Genomic DNA, 12106 nt, shown 5'->3' with positions numbered 1-12106 from the left:
CACAAGAGCCACAACCAACGATACTTTGGAGGCCAGGAAGCTATCAGTGAACTCGAAGCCAATGGGGAGCTTGCTTAAAGATGAGGTGGGTATGTATGTCTTCGGAAGGCTGACCACCCACGCAAGACACACCACGACAGATAGGCACAGCTCTATTTAGGTTTGCACATCCTGTCCCTGCCCTCACTACCTGCCTCCCTCGTATGCCAAGCACCCTGAAAGCACCTACAACATCCTCCCTTTTCAATGTATTCTGGCCAAATCACACCATCTGTTTCAGGTCTTCATGATAATCATATGCCTCTCCAGCTCATCATGCCCCCCCCAACAAACACAGACACTCGCACGCTCTCTCTCTAACAGTACACATGCATGGTCAAGTCTATACAGAACACTATGCTCAAGACCAGAGAATAATCTTTACCTCCAAACTCACTTGCCAAGCTTTTGAAACAGAAAACCTACATTCCAGCATCTGAACAAAGTCTTCATACTAGGGGGACAGAACACTCGGCTCTACAGTGTTGAGGGTCTCTCACAGTGACTGGGGTGATGGACAAGACGGCACAGGGTGACAAAGGTGTGCTGATAACTGACCTCTTGAACAAAGGCAGCAGTGACAGATAATTCCTTTCTGCTTTGTAAATCCTTAAGCAAATACAGCTCATCTTTTTTCTCTGCTATGGAGGCATAATAAACAGAACCAGCAAGTTACAAGCTCAGTTGAATGATATATGGTAGCATACTGGGAGGGGTGAGAACAGGATAGGAGGGTGAGTTTTCAGTCTACAGGGGAGCGTAAGATGTAATATTCCACTGGATATTTTGGAGGAGTTAAATTAAGATAACTTTTAGTTAAGCCTCCTGTTGCATCAGCCCTCATGTTTTCAACAGTGGCCAGTCAGATGCTTCAATGAAGTCCATAAACAGGTCATGAAGGCATCAGATCACCCCTATAAACATGCCTAACACCTTTCCAAAGCACACACACACAAAAAACAACAACACTGAGGTACAACATCACTTCACAGAGGTTTCTGTTGCTTCTTCCTTAGCAAAGCTTATGGTTTTATGTTTTATAATTCTAGTTTCAATAATGTTTTCCATCAATTAACCTGCAATTTCCTGGCTCCCCACAGATCTATTTTCATGAATTAGTGCTAGGGTAGGTTAGAAAGGAATAGATATGGGGGAATAGTTATAATCACTTGACTGTCAGGCGACAATACTTTGAAAGCACAGTAAGGTGCCCAAGATATGGTAGTGCACAGGCAAATTAAACTAAAAAGCTGCTTATTTTATGAAAAAAGCCAGAGTTCTTACGAATCCACATATACACAGTATATACACAGATTAAAAGGAGAATCCATTTGGCCAGCTCTATATACCTAAATAAGACCACCAACTTCAGGAAATATCCCAAACAGCAACCAGCACAGCATTTTAAAAAATCATAATAAAGGTCTAAAGAAGGGCTACTTTCCTCACAATAAGTACATATGCACAGGACACCAACAGGTCTCTATGATCACCCACAAAGCTGTTTTCTTACAGAGCCGCCCACTAACAGGTTTCAAGATGACCTCCTAGAGACATGGTATTTGAACTTTCTACCTTTAAAACCTCCTTTCCACATCAGCTACTGTGCGAAAAAAATCTATACATTTTCCATGGCACTTATGCATGCTGTAGAGGACTCTGGGATGCAAGATTTAAATGCTTTGGTTTCCTAAAGCAAAACTGTGAATATACCCAATACTAAAGAGAGCATGATGTAAACTGCTGTGCCCTACTCTACCTTAATACATGGATATGTTTTGGCCATCTGAGAAGCAGAAAAGAAAATCAACTGAAAAGAGACAGCAAATAATATAGTAACCAAAAGGACAAGCAGACTGCAATCATAAGAAAACTTTCCTGGGAGTATGCTTACTTCTTCTTACTTCTGAGTATGCATATGTAGGAATACTCCCACACTCCCACCCGGGCTAACCTGTACAACACTGAAAACAATGACATCAGTAGTAACGCACATTAAGGCAAATTGACTGTGAACACAATTAGTCACAGTGAAACAAACATATCTCAAAAAACTTGCACATGTTTACAGTAAACATTAAAACCATCATCATCTAACGCAGCAGATTCTTTTACATAAAAATCTTCATTCTATCCATTTTGAGGGGAAATGTCTTTTAAAAAGCTTTTCGTTCATCCAAAAGACAACCCAAAAAAGAATTTCTTTCCTAGTGCTCCTGAAGATTGGCAAAATTGGCAGTCCATTATTTGCAGACTTCAGTGACTACATTTTAGCAAAGCACATTTTCTGTTAGCTTTGCCAAAGTCTGTATTGAAGACTGGACATACACAAGTCAGCTCCCCCACCTTTCCTCAGTCATCAACTGTAGACAATATCATCGTCGTCACTATTAAACACCTGGAGATCTTACTGCTGCGCAAAGATTATCTAGCTTCAATGTTTTGCTCTTTATTTTTGTTTGGCTTTCTTCCGTCTCCCAGTGAACCTTTGGGCGCTCAGAGCTCACCCACCTGGCAGCAAGTAGCCAAGTGACATAGTGAATCAGCCAGCCTCCACCCCACTCCTCAAGCCTGCTGCCCTGGTAGTGCTGCATTTCTTCCATCAGGGAAACAAACTGCAGCACTACAGCCCCACTACTGGATTACTCTGCCTCCTAGCTTTAAAAGGCCAGAAAACAGAGAGAAGGCCTAGCACGTTAGAAGACATAATGCACTGCTGCTTTTCCTCAGCAGGGACACACACACAAACAAACAAACACAGGGATGTTCATCCTGGTTCTAGTGAGCATATAATAAATGCCACTGCTATTTCATCCAGGTATCAACACAAGGCTTTTGTTCACATTGCAAAGGCCCAAACCTGAGCTACCACTAAACCAACCAATCTTCATACCAAAGAGTGTATCTGTAAGATGTACACTCGAAGCACATTTTGTCATAGTCGCATTTCCTGTTTCAAGGTGTACACCCAAAAAGGTGATGTGTGAAAAGAAGGGCAATGATCCACAAACTTTTCAAAACATTCAGCAAGGGTGCATGCCTGATAACACCCAAGTATTTCTTATTCATGCTCAAAGAGGCTCAACTGTGTCAACACACAACTTCAGCATCTTAGCTCCAGCTCAAGATGGCTCGAAGTGGCTGGCAGTGATCAGGAGGATGCGTACTGATAAGGCTTTTCCTCATGGCACAACTCCATCAGTGCTCAGTCAGAAGCAGCACTGGCAAAACAAAAGCTAGTTCTCCGACAATAAATGCCTTAAGCCTGTGCGCAATGGAGCCGTATACGTTCTGCTCAACCAGCAATGGAAGCTCATATTAGTCCCACGCCAAGACAACCCTGCTATGGGAAAGAAAGATTTAAGATCCTGGGCTGTCTATCAACAGTACTAAGAGAAGCTTTGTTGGAATTTCAAGTCTCTTACTTCAATTACTTCCTTATGTGTTGATTATAGCACTGGGATTAGCTTTACAACCCTTCTGCCAAAACTGTCAAGGCAAGCTGCAGCTACATGCCTCCTAGATATGACGAGGATTGTGCAGCTTGAACTTTTGCAATAGCGCAGGCTCTAAATCTTTTTTTAAAAAACTGATCCAAGATACAGGGAACTCCCCCAGGAATACAAATAAAAAGTCTTCCAAAACTTATCCAAATTCTGCACTGGCAGACTCCTTTATTGCCTCGTGCTTAGTAACAGCCAGGTCAACAGAAAGGGGAGAGAGCAGTGCCACCAACCTTTTGTGTACTTTAATACCCTCAAAGAATGGAAGCCAGAGAAAGCAAAAATTTCTAATAAATATTATCACCCCCACCAAATAATCATGTCACCTATATTTCCCCATTTGTAAACTTGGGAGATCGGGGAGGGGGCAGCATGGAAAAAAGAACCATTTCAAGCACTTTAATATAAACTGAATTTCAGATCACGAATGTGTTCAGAACTGTGGAGCTGAAAATCATCTAGTGCTTTGTTGTTCTGCCAAAAGATTTCAGAAGGGTCATGGTTTGACAAAACAATGAATTAATGCCATTGCTAATATACTACTGTGCAAGCATGTCAGTTTCAGAGGTGTAATTAATGTTTTTCAGGGGATTAACCCAAAGAATTGTGTTCAGAGTACATGCGTATTTTATTGGTAATGCCACATATACATAACAATCCCCCTCCCCAAAAAACAACAAGAGCTGAATTCTCCTGATTGGCTATCCAACATCCTTTCCACCATGTGAGACATAAATAGTGACAGTTTTGGCTGTGCAGGTCAAATAAAAAACTAACCTGGGCCCCGGTGACATGGGCCGGATATCGCCCGGGGGGGGGAGGCGTGGCTAATTGCACCGGCGCAGTTTGATCCGCGATTACGCAATCAGACTCGCCGGCGGCACACCACCGGTCCTTCCCTCGGCGCCGGCAGGTAAACGAGGGACTGGAGGGGAATGCTGTGCGCTGGCGCGATCACACCGCAGGGGTCTGGAGGCAGCCCATGGCAAACGTTTACTAGTACCTTGGAGGTACTAGTTTTTTAACTCACATTGTCGGCGGTAAGCCACGGGTGCGCTCCACTTCCCAGATGTTGGGGTGTGATCGCGCCTGGATAATCCACCCACCATCCGTGCCTCTCCTGCGGCAACTTTGCCGTGTGACTGGGGCCCTGGTATGGAATTAATGCAAGCGATGCTACAGAGACTGACAGTGAAACTGAGACACACATACACCCTCCCCCGTGATCTCTGCTGAAGATCATCAAATTCTGCTGACATGGATGAACACACAATCATGTCCGTGGCATATCCTACACAGTTCATGGGATGTGCTTAGAAGCTGACACTAAGAACATTTATCAAATGCAAACCAAAATAAACATGAAAAATCAAATCACACTCTGTTTAAGGCACTGCATAACTGCACTCATCCTATATGCATTTTAGCTTGACACAGAACACGCCTCCTCTATATCACAGACATCTGACCACTCTGCTTAAAATGTCCGTCTATGAACATTTATCAACCAACTTTCAGGCATCTGATGAAACAGACTCTAGTCCACAACAACTTATGCCACAGCAAAGCTGTTTGCCTCAAATATGCTACAAGTCACCTCTTGCTTTTTCCTCAATTCTAAATATGCCAATCACACTCTATTTAGGCTCATATGTAGATTTTCTTTCACCTTGTGCAGCCTCACCCAACACCCCATCATAACTTGAGAGCGCACATTCAACGGGTAATGTTCTGCCTGTGTCAATGTTCAAAGCAAAATAAGACTCTCTCTCCAGAGGCTCTGACAGAGGAAGCAAACATTTTAAAACAAAACTTGCCTCCCAGACCCACCCCTTTGCCACGTTTTCAAGAACGTGTTAAAAAATTTTTTATGCATCTGGGGTATGTGTCTGATGAAGTGAGCGAGCTCTGAATCACAAACAGCGTATACCGGAATTCGTTCTGCTAAACTTTTAAGGCGCCACCGGACTCCTGTTTCATTTTGCATTAAAACAGACCAGAGAAATAAAAACTACATCCCAATCCCAGAAGATGACACCTGTTGGCATCCTTCCTGAAGTGAGCTGCGAAATTACTTTTCTCTGATTAGTCACTGCTACGTTGGTGACTGCAAGCCAGAGACAGCAATCGTTGAGAAACAGAACAAAATTAAAGTGTTTGAAGACAGCAAGAAAAAGTTAAGGGGGATAAAGAAACAGTGTTGGGAACCCATATTTCTCAGTGAATAACCGAATACAGCCAGGCAAGCCTAGGGGAAGATGCCTAGGAGACCAGGCCTTTTGGGGACATACCAATGAAAGGGAATCCCGGGTCACAGCATCTAGGGTTATTACAAAGTCAGAAGGGTGATGTCAGTGGTCAGTGCATGCACAGCTATCAGAGCTTCGTTTATCCATTAACACACTTAGCCACCCTTTTGTAAACAGCCAGGAAGGTTATTATGTAATAAGAATGGCTGCTTTCCCCTGCATTTTAAGTGCATATCGTGATTCCAATTCACATTAGTGACTATGAAGAGTGACCTACACAGGGTAGCAATTATTTTGTACATTATAAAAAGAATATAGCATATAGAATGGGTACCAGTGGGTATTGCAAGGGGAAATAAAGAGGAGCGGCTTAATGCCAGCGGCAGAGAGGGTGTGGAAGGAGTGAGATATAGCATGCACTTCCCTTCCAGCGTGAGGAACGAACATCTAAAGAACCTGTATTCTGAAAGATCTGTCTTTTGCAATTAGCTAGTCAAACACAGAACATACAGTGCATATGTGCACACACATTCTACTCAAGGTTTATACTCACACGCATTAAAGTCATAGCCAATCCCTTCAAGACAATAATCAAAATCTGAGCCCGAGCATCTTCCAAGAAGGCCACAACTATTTACTTAGACTGGCTTCCATGGGAGACAACAGTTCAGTTTAAAGAGAGCGCACGGGTTTTTTTAAACATCCATTTTTGTTGACTGGATTCTTGTCCTGTTCCAACGGGATTTTTTTTATTTAAACTTTATAATCTAGAAATTTACCTCCCGGGACTTTTGCGAGATACGGCTAAGCAAACACCCCTATCTCTCACTGGCACCACCTTTTACCACTTCAGATACCAGGACTGAACGGGCCATCTGTGGGGAGAGGAGCCGACGGGCGTTAAAACACGAATTGAAAGAAGCCTCGAAAAGGTACACTGAGCGTCGGGAGCAGGAAACTGTTGAGTTCGTGGTGGGGGACAGAGAGAGGTTGTTATGTCACCCGACAGGGAGAAAACGAAGGTCTCGAGGCGAGGGGGTTGGAAAATGACAGAAACTAAATATGGGGGGGAGAGGTCACGGCATGTAGAGAGAAGGGGGCGGGGGACACGGGGGGGGTCTCCCACAGGGAGCTCTAAAATGGCGGCAGCTGCCTTCCCACAGAACTCCCCCACCGCACGCGCGCGCACCCCGTTCCTCTCCTGCCCTCCCCGCCCCCCCAGCCAGCCGCTCTCACCGGGCTCGAGCCCCCTCCTTCGCTCGCGGGGGTGTCGCTCTCTCGCTCGCGCTCTCCCTTCACTTTTTTTTTTTTTTTGCTCTCACCGCCGCGATCCCACAATCCCCCGCGCGCCCCTCCAGCGGCCGACCCACTGTTTCCTGCTGCGACTGCTGCTGCCACTCTCCTCCTCCTCCCGCCTCCCCTCCCTTACCCGAATGGTGGAACAAGCGAAGACAACTGCTCATGCGCCACGCTTCCCCTCATCCTGCTGCGATTCTCTCCTCTCGCTGTGGCTCCTCCCTTCTCGTGCTTCTCGCGAATGGGGCCGGCAGACGCGACGGCGCTTGCGCCCCGTGCGCTCGCGCTCTCCCTATTTACCGCTTTCAAGACAGCTGCGCATGCGTCAAATCCACCCTTCCTGTTCTCGAGTTCGGCTTCTCTCTTCCTGACACCCCTCCTTTACACAGAGGGACGAAGGCATGCGCACACTCGTCTCAACCTGCATACTCTCCTTTGGCAAAAAAAAGTGAGAGGAAAAACATGCGCATGCGCACCGTTCCCTCGTCTTTCTTAGATTTGAAGGGTGCTTCCGTGCATGTTTAATCGGCAGTAAATCTAGCTGTTTCATGAGACTTAGTCTCAAGTAAACGTGTATAGGAGGATGGCGACCTTAGTTGTGTCGGTCTCCCTTTGTTTTATTTTTCTTAACGCCATCATGGGAAATGTACAGAAACCGTTCGTAAAAACACATGTGCGCAAACGAAAATCCCTCTAATTCCACAAATAAATACACATAACCATACATGTGATGCAACCATTTTAATATCACGGTCTCGGTTACTAAAAGGAGAGGTTTTCTACCGTTTCTGTCAAAATCCAAAAAATATTACTTTTCTAAAAATGCATACCTAATTCAATTTTTTGTCATAAACCATCTTTCCCCTCATTGCCACTTCTGCTAATCGACCCATGCCTGGATTGAGGGGACTTTGAGATTTCCAGCCCATTTTTGATATCACATCGCTCTCTGCATTTTGGGTAACGGCTTGTTAACAAATGTGTATCCAAGCATGAAGCAACTGAATTTGAGATCAGTTGTGAAAATCCCAGTCAAAGTAGCACATTAAATGACCTCTTTCCAGAACAGAAGAACCATTTTATGTTACTGACCCCATCTGCAGCACGCAGGTGTTTAACTTGGTTTTCTGTCTGTACATCATTGTTGTCAGATTTTGAATCAAACCTCACATTAAGGATAAATTATTTGATGGACAGCAGCATTTCCCCCCATTGGTCTGGGTAAAGCTCTTCAGTCTCCCCACTCTTATTCAGCATTCTACAAGAAATGGCCAAGGAGCAAACACTTTAGTCCAAGCCAAGGACATTCTATTGTACCCTGCTCCCCATCCCCTTCGGGCTTGGGGCTCCACAACTTCCCTGCAACAGGCTAACATTATCCAGAGAAGGGCCAGAGCAAATTCAACAGTCCATCATTGTTGTCAGATTTTGAATCAAACCTCACATTAAGGATAAATTATTTGATGGACATTGGTCTGGGTAAAGCTCTTCAGTCTCCCCACGCTTATTCAGCATTCTACAAGAAATGGCCAAGGAGCAAACACTTTAGCCCAAGCCAAGGACATTCTATTCTACCCTGCTCCCCGTCCCCTTTGGGCTTGGGGCTCCACATCTTCCCTGCAAAAGGCTCACATTATCCAGAGAAGGGCCAGAACAAATTCAACAGTCCAATGAGCATCCTTCAAATGTCCTGTTGGCCAAAAAGGAAGGGCTGCCAGGAGGGAAGGAGGAGTACAATGAACGACAGGGATGCGTGTGGGTGAGGTCTTCGATTGCTGTGGTGGAAAGTGCTGTCAAGTCGCAGCCAATTTAATGGCGACCCCAAAGGGTTTTCAAAGCCACAGGCAAACAGAGGTAGTTTGCCATTGCCTGCCTCTGCACAGTGATCCTAGACTTCCTTGGTGGTCTCCCATCCACATGCTAACTAATGCTGACCCTGCTTAACTTCTGCGGCCTGACAAGATCCAGCGAGCCTCAACCACCCAAGTCAGGGCTATCTAGAATAAATAATGGGGGCTGTGATTGGGGGGTGGGAGCAGCTGTAAGCACTCAGAGATTCAATTGGCCTGTGGCCAACCTGTGACAAGCTTCGCTAGCTAATCCACATCTACCCACTCTCTCTTTTGCATCCCAACAGCCAGTTAGGGATGTCAACCTGGGGATCTCCCAGAATTACAGCTCATCTCCAGATCAGAGATGAGTCCCCCTGGAGAAAATGGCTGCTTTGGAAGGTGGACTGTATGGTATTGTACCTCACTGAGGTCCCTGTCCTCCCCAGGCTCCACCCCCAGATCTCCAGGAGTTTTCCAACCTGGAGCTGGCAACCCTACACACACACCCATCCACCACCAGGGATGAGGGGGTCCCTGGCAACCCCATAGCCAGTTTTTAGGCCCAGATTGGGTGGAGCACAAGGAAAGCAAGACAGAGGGCTTATTAGAAACTGAAATAAGGGTTGGTATGGGAGTGACAGACACACATCCGGCTCTGTGGCTGGGTAATAGTTCTGGATGGGTAGCCATTTCAGTCTGTGGCAGCAAAATAAAACAGCAGTAAGGTAGCACCTTAAAAGACTAACACCACTTATTCCATCATGACCTTCTGTGAGTCAGAGCTCACATTAAATGTGGTTTGGGAGTTACCCCCGAAAGAAGCTAGTGGGAGCGCAGTCTTTCTATGTACCTGACAGCAGGTGATAGAGAACCAGCTGAGGGACGCTGAGGAACATCCCAGAGTATTTAGCTGAGCTACCTCCATTTTGCTCTAGCATGTATCACATGCACTGGATTTCTGGTGTTGGGTGTGGCCTATTATGCTAATGAGTTCCTGCTGGGCTTTTTCTACAAAAAGAGCCTTGAGTCATGGGAGTGACAGACACACATCCGGCTCTGTGGCTGGGTAATAATTCTGGATGGGTAGCCATTTCAGTCTGTGGCAGCAAAACAAAACAGCAGTCAGGTAGCACCTTAAAAGACTAACACCACTTATTCCATCATAACCTTCTGTGAGTCAGAGCTCACATTAGATGTGGTTTGGGAGTTACCCCCGAATGAAGCTAGTGGGAGCGCAGTCTTCCTATGTACCTGACAGCAGGTGATAGAGAACCAGCTGAGGGATGCTGAGGAGCATCCCAGAGTATTTAGCTGAGCTACCTCCATTTTTCTCTAGCATATATCACATGCACTATTCGTACTACTTATTTTGATACCTTGTTTTCTGCCTCAGTCTTTAATAGATTGAGTGCCCATATACACTCCAGACTGTGTAGCCCATAGCAGCTGTAGTGTAGTTGGATGCCTTTTTAACACCGTTAGAGAAAACTGTATTCTGTGAAAATGCTTTAACAGTGATAAGAATGGAGTTCCCTTTATCACGATTTTATAGTACTGACCCCCCTCAGACATCCCTTCTGGATAGCGTGAATTGTAACTGTAATGTATTGGTTTTCTTATGCGCTACCATAATAATATCCTGCCAACCAGCAGTTCAAAAGCAAGAAATTGCAAGTAGATAAATAGGGACCACTTCGGTGGGAAGGTAACAGCGTTCCGTGCGCCTTGGTGTTTAGTCATGCCGGCCACATGACCACGGAAACGTCTTCGGACAGCGCTGGCTCTTCGGCTTTGAAACGGAGATGAGCACCGGAACCCTAGAGTTGGATTCGACTAGCTTTTGAGCGAGGGAACCTTTACCTTTACCTATCATAATAAACTGTGACAATTAACTTATTGTAAAGTTATTTTTTTAACTATTTTCTGATGTTGTAACCTGCCCTGAGTCCTGCAGTGCAGGGAAGGGCGGGATAGAAACCTAAAGTAATAAATAAATAAATGCGCAAACCCATCTCTCCACTATTAATCTCCCTGTAGTTGATCTTCACTCCCTGTGCCATGTGTGCTTTGGGCTGGGAGCCATTTTCACACATTCAGGCTTTTTTCCTTCCTTCTGTTCACTTCCACTTGGGAGTACCTGTGCGTCTTTGCACTTTCTAACAAACCGAGGAAGGCAGAAGGTTTCTGCTGCATTCTTCTTCAGTGAACCAACCCAAGATCAATATAATCCTGTCACGACAATCTCAGCAAAGGCCACGATGTTGCATCCTGAGGCGGCGTGACATTATCAACAGCCATTTCACCCGCCCTCGAAGTAACCTCAGCTTGGTTCTGATGGTATCAGAACAACCCTACTAAGCTACTGTTCCACATTCCAAGCAATCGCTGAAGTCAAATTATTGGTCCCCAATGTATTATCCCTTCATGAGGTGAATCTGCCACAGTAACTGAGAGCACTATCTCCCACTAAACAGCGGATAATCCAGTTTGTTATGGTTTCAATGTCAATTTTTTTTAAAGATATGTGGGGAATTACCTGTATATAAGCAAATAAAGTGGCCTAACAGTCAAAATAGGAGCTGCGGTGGCTCAGGTGGTTAAGACGCTGAGCTGCAGGCTGTGGAAGGTCGGTAGTTCAGCAGTTCGAGACCCGGGTGCTGCATGACGGAGTGAGCTCCCATCTCTAGTTCCAGCTCCTGCCAACCTAGCAGTTCGAAAGCAAGAAATTGCAAGTAGATAAATAGGGACCACTTCGATGGGAAGGTAACAGCGTTCCATCCATTCATGACTTTCATTTTCTCTATGCCACATGCAGTAGTAGGGAACAACAGCATTGTGTAGTGGGTTTAAGTGTTGGGACTAGGCTCTGGGAAACACAGGTTTGAATCCGCACTCTGCTATGGAATGTTGCTGGGTGACCTTGGGCCGGTCACACACACTAACCTACCGCACAGAGTTGTTGCGAGGATAAAACCAAATAGCGGAGAACGATGCCTCTTTGAGTCTCCATTGGGGAGAAAGAAGTGATATAAAGTAATCTCAATATTGGGGACACTGACTGTCAGTGGCTCTCCAGAGTCTTGGACATAGTAAATGTCTTTCCACAAGCCCGGCTACCTGCAATTCTGCCACTGACACCCATATGTATTAATGGAAACATGCTTCAAAGTAAAGTGTGTCAAATTTA

At 45.3% G+C, this 12106-nt stretch overlaps 1 protein-coding gene across 1 annotated transcript in view; it reads right to left on the bottom strand.

Moving 5' to 3' along the window:
- PPP6R1 (protein phosphatase 6 regulatory subunit 1) overlaps positions 1–7197 on the bottom strand; it is a 47596-nt gene extending 40399 nt beyond the window's left edge. Inside the window, exon 1 of the mRNA XM_015420764.1 lies at positions 7028–7197. The gene's annotated coding sequence lies outside the window, so the exon portion shown is untranslated. The remainder of the gene's footprint in view (positions 1–7027) is intronic.
- Between the last annotated feature and the right edge of the window lie 4909 nt (positions 7198–12106).

This window comes from Gekko japonicus, unplaced genomic scaffold (genome assembly GCF_001447785.1).
Source record: "Gekko japonicus isolate JY-2015 unplaced genomic scaffold, Gekko_japonicus_V1.1 scaffold1715, whole genome shotgun sequence".
Classification (NCBI taxonomy): Eukaryota; Metazoa; Chordata; class Lepidosauria; order Squamata; family Gekkonidae; genus Gekko; species Gekko japonicus.
This window is presented reverse-complemented; position numbering and strand designations above follow the sequence as displayed.